Here is a 5403-nt window from a genome sequence, read left to right as displayed (position 1 = left end):
TGACCGCGTCCACAACCTCCTCTACCTCGTCCTCTTCCTGAACTTGTGTAGAAGACCTGTTGCTCTAAACTGTTTTTGTTTTGTAAAGACTGTTGGTCTTCACCCAAGCTCTTCTCTTCTATAATCAGCATAGACACCAAATCTGTAAAGTTGGGAATGTTTTCGCGAGTCTGGATAGATGTCTTGAATGCCTTGTATTGTGGCATGAGACCACGTAGACAGACTTCCACCTTATCATCATCATCTACTGACACACCAATAGATGCAAGGGATTCCACAATACCCTTTATCTTCAATGCATAGTCATTCACAGACATGCTCTTTTTAGTATGAAGTTCATTCTTCAACTGTATCTTACGTGCCTTGGTATCCTACGTGCCTTGGTATTTGTTTCATAGAGTTTTACCAAGGTGTCCCATGCCTCCTTGGGGGACTTGGCATCCTGAATGTGCCCAATCATGGTGTCCTGTATACTAATGGAGAGCCAATACATAACTTTCATGGCTCCTTGGTTCCAGTCTTTAAACTCTTTCACATCTGTAGCAGTCGGATTTATGTCCGATATCTCTGGTGCCTCTTCATGCTCACCTTCTATGTAGTCCCAATAGCCCTTTCCCATCAAGAAATTCGTCAACCTGAACCTCCAAGCATGGAAGTTATTCTTATCAAGCTTCTCAGCCACAATCTGGGTTATCCCATCATTTGACATCTTGGTAAACACACAATTTTACCAGAAACAGTACTCTGTTTTGTCCTGCACAAACTGTTGTATTTTCTGCAGCGGTACTATAGTACTCTCAAATGTCACAACAACCAATGACTTCAATGTGCATACAAACACCCAGTGGTAACTGTTGACCTCTTTGCAGCACCCACAATGTCTGCACAGTCAATCTGTCTTCCTGCAATTCTTAAAACAGAGATCTGCAGAGAATCGATGACTTACCCGCAGTGCTCGAAATCGCCTGCTTTCTGAAAAACGAAGGTCCAGATGCACCCGAAACGCGTTTTCGGCCCAAAAAATGTTGTCCGATAGCTTTTCTCCCGCGAAGAAAGCTCCTCAATCAGAGATCGTTTTTGCTGGTGCCTCTCGTAGAGCTCCCGATAAGGGTGTAGTCACCAACTCAAATAGGGAAGAGTAGTTGAAGCTCTTACCCTCGTACCGCTTCTTGTGGTTCTCTTGCTTGCAACTCAGCCCTTAGCACGAACCAGGCTCTGATACCATGAAAAGATGCAGGGGGAAGAGAGCTTGAAAATCTTCTTCTTCTTCACTCAACACTCAACACACCATATACAAGATAAGAGTACACATAATATGAAAGGTACTCAGCCAAATACATACAAGGATTCTCTATAGTGTGAACCCAACTAAATGAGCTGGCGCTATAACTATGCCAGTCTCTAGAATGGCTGTCACACAGCCTGTCATCCCACTGGCTGCATATCACCCAAGATCTCACCAACCATGCCAGTGGTGTAAGTGTGGGGCCTATCCCCCAGGCGGGTTATCAGTGTCCACCGCCTCACTAGACGAGCTCGATATCTCAACGTAGTCTGCATATCCTCTCTGCTCTAGGGATCCGTGCTACCCTACCTGCCTCAATCTCAAGCTGGTGTGATGACACTCTGAGCTGGCCAATCGCTACTCGAGCACTGTGAGGCATGTACACATCCATATATCCGGGTCGCTGAATGAATCCATATGCTCTGAGATACGCATAAACTGATCTCTGTAGTATAGCATCTTTGGCAATAAAGGTTGGCTTGGTGTAATCCAAGTCTCCTGAGTGTATCACTACAAATAAGTCCTACACCGAAGGACTCTGTTCCTCTCACTATGAGAGAGTTGGATGTGTGGTGCATGTATATCATATTGGAAAGGTGGCAGCAGGTGATCTATGTTGAGACCATGCTCAGTGAGCCACTGTATCATCTGTGAGTACCATGATCTCCTATCTCCACTCTCTGTGAGCTGCCTGGACGCTTCAAAAGCTCTATGTGAGAGCCGATCTGATGGCATATCTCTGATCCTTTGTATGAAGCAGATTGTCTGGAAGAGGGCCTCTACTAGCATAGGAGGTGCGGCAAACTCCGCTTGGACAATGTCATATGGGACGGAGGGTTTACTACGGATCATCCGTGAGAGCATGAGAATCTGAGGCCTCTCTATCTGAGGCCTCTCTATCTGAGACCATGTGGAGGTGGCGAGCCTAGGTGCCCATACTGCTGCAGCATACATCAAAGCGGGGGTGACTAGTGTGTCAAACAACCACCCCTTCGTGCGGGGCTCCTGGAAGTGTACCTGGTGACATTGTCTCGCTACCATGGCTAGAGCTGCATACCCTCATGTGAGTCTATCCCTAGCTGCCTGTGTCATAGTAAATCTTCCTAGCGGAGTTGCAAATGTAATCCCCAAGTGCACATATGAGTCTACCACCTCTACTTGTTCTCCTGCTAGTGTGAAGATGGCCTGTCGTTGAACCGGTCCTGAGGTGTGGAAAATCATGACCTTGGTTTTCCCAAGGTTCACTGTAAGTCCCCTCTCTATGTAGAAGTCGTCGCGAGTGCATGGAGATGATGCTATAGTCCTATCTGCGACTCAGAGACCAAAATAATATCATCTGCATATAGCATAATGTGGACTGTGGTACCTGAGATGTCTACCCCGTCCCCACCACCACCGTGAACAATGAAGTCAACCACCTTATCAATGTATAACCCAAATAGTGTAGGAGAGAGTGGGCATCCTTGCTTCACACCTATGGTGCTAGCAATAACATCAGATAGCTCCCCGAGACATCGTATGTGTAAGATCCCTGTCCCCACCGTGCAACGAATTTAGGGGTGCTAGCAACGGAAGTAGCACTTCTTGCGCGGGGCAGGGTCCCACACTCGGGGCCTCACCCACGGATATCCAAAAAAGAGACTAATCCATCAGTTCTTCCAAAACCAAACCCGGAAAAACTTCCCTTGCCCGGAAAGCACGGGCGATTCCTCTAGGAAAACTTTTCTCTAACATAGTCAAAAGCCTTATCACAGAACTGATTTGACCGAACCCGTAAGTCCCATAGTCAGATCAGGGAAAAGATTGCACTTGGATCATAGACCAACGCTTTTTTCCTCATTGAGAGGCACAACCGTTGATTCTTTTCCATAGAACAATTTTTGTCCGGGATTTACTTCATCTATCATACCATAACAGAATTGAGTCTCAATTTAGGGATCCATCAGTCCAGCCTAACCCCATCCAGTCCCATGGGTTAGCCAACCGCCCAACCACTGTAGTGATGGGATCCAATTAGGAATTTGGTTAGGTTTTGTCTCGAGTACCAGGGAAAAGAGTTCCCAAGCCCCCTAACCGGATATTCATGCAAACTTAAAACTAGTCACACCACTTACACACCCAATATGAAATTGTCTTTTTCACAAAATCAGCTATCTTTAAAAACAATCATTTAATGAAACCATTGAGTCACTGATCCTAATCCTCAAAATCTTCGGTTAAATCCTTATTTCCAATCATTCCTTCATCGGTGTACCTATGGCATCATTGGCAACCAGGACGCTCACCACTTGTCCACTCAGGGGCCTTTTCGATAGTTCCTAGCTCATAGTAACCGGCAATATATTCACGTATCAAAATGGAAACTCCATTGAAGATCAGCAAGATCAACCAACGGATCTATATAAAAGGGCCATGGACTCATCCGTTTTTGAGGACCAGCAAGGTCAATCAACCAGATCCATGCCCGAATTCAGAAAACAACTCTTACTCCTTGTTCCAATATCTTCCACGACGCACGTGTGGGTATCGTCGGTGACCCAGAGCCTGAGCACCGTATGGTCAGCACCCTCTAGGATCCTTCGCAGGTGACCTAGCGCTTCACTCATAGGCCGCTTCCTTGGTCCCTCATCCACCATTTTAATCGAACCAAGGCTGGTCAAGACCTCGGTTGACCTTGCTACGCGAGACGTCCTCCATTGACTCTCCGTCAGCAGCTGTTGCAACTTATTAGATTAGGTCTCCACGACCTCATTCACAAGATGGTCAAAATGCTTCCCTAGCATTCTTGACATAAAACATTCATTAAAAAATAGGTCATAAATACAGTTTCTATAACGAACTCTCGTCTTTCCACATTATTCCACATCAACCACATTCTTTAATTCCACAACCATTTCACAAGTATTCCTATTCTCATCCAATCACATCATTTTCATCTCATCACATCTTTCCTCAATTTATCCTCATCAGATCTCATCCACTCGCATCTACCCATCAGATCTTTCATCAATTTATCCTCATCAGCTCTCATCTACTCGCATCTACCCATATCCACATCTCATCACATCACATTCATTCACATCTCATCCATTCAGACCACATCACATTCACTCACAACTCATCCATTCATTTTTCCTCACATCTCATTCATTCACATCTATCTCGATTCACATCCCATCACATCACATTCATTCATATCCATCTTATTCATTCTCATCACATCACATTCATTCATATCCATCACCATTATATCACATCACTTCTATCCACATCATATCTCATTCATACACATCTCATCTCATTCATCCACATCTATCCAATCGTTCACATGTACGACTACTCATATCTATCCATACATTCATATCTATCACTTCACATCCACATATATTCATGTCACATCACATCACATTCTTTCACATACACATCTATATCCGTTCTTTCACATACATCCACATCCATTCTTTTACATACTTATTCACATCCATTCTTCACATACACATTCACATCCATTCTTCTCATACACATCCTTATCCATTCTTTCACATACTCATTCACATCCATTCCTCACATACACATTCACATTCATTATCATCACATACATTCACTCACATCCCATATCATTCATTTACATTCTGAATCACATGACATGACATCTCATCCATTCATTCACATTTATCTGATTCACATCGCATCTCATCACATCTATCCACCTCACATTCTCATCACCTCTATTCACATCACATCCATCCATTCATCACCTCTATTCACATCACCTCACATTCTCATCACCTCTATTCACATCACATCCATCCATCCATTCATCACATTCTCATCACCTCTATTCACATCACATCCATCCATCCATTCATTCCCATCTATCTGATTCACATCACATCTCATCACATCTATCCACATCACATTCTCATCACTTCTATTCATATCACATCCATCCATCCATTCATTCTCATTTATCTGATTCACATCACATTTCATCACATCTATCCACATCACATTCTCATCACTTCTATTCATATCACATCCATCCATCCACTCATTCACATCTATCTGATTCTCATCAGATCTCATCACATCTATTCTCATCACATTCGTTTAAACAT

Source organism: Cibotium barometz, chromosome 32, assembly GCF_041138505.1.
Source record: "Cibotium barometz isolate CiBa-2024 chromosome 32, ASM4113850v1, whole genome shotgun sequence".
NCBI lineage: Eukaryota > Viridiplantae > Streptophyta > Polypodiopsida > Cyatheales > Cibotiaceae > Cibotium > Cibotium barometz.
The sequence above is the reverse complement of the archived record's forward strand: the minus strand, read 5'-3'. Positions refer to the sequence as shown.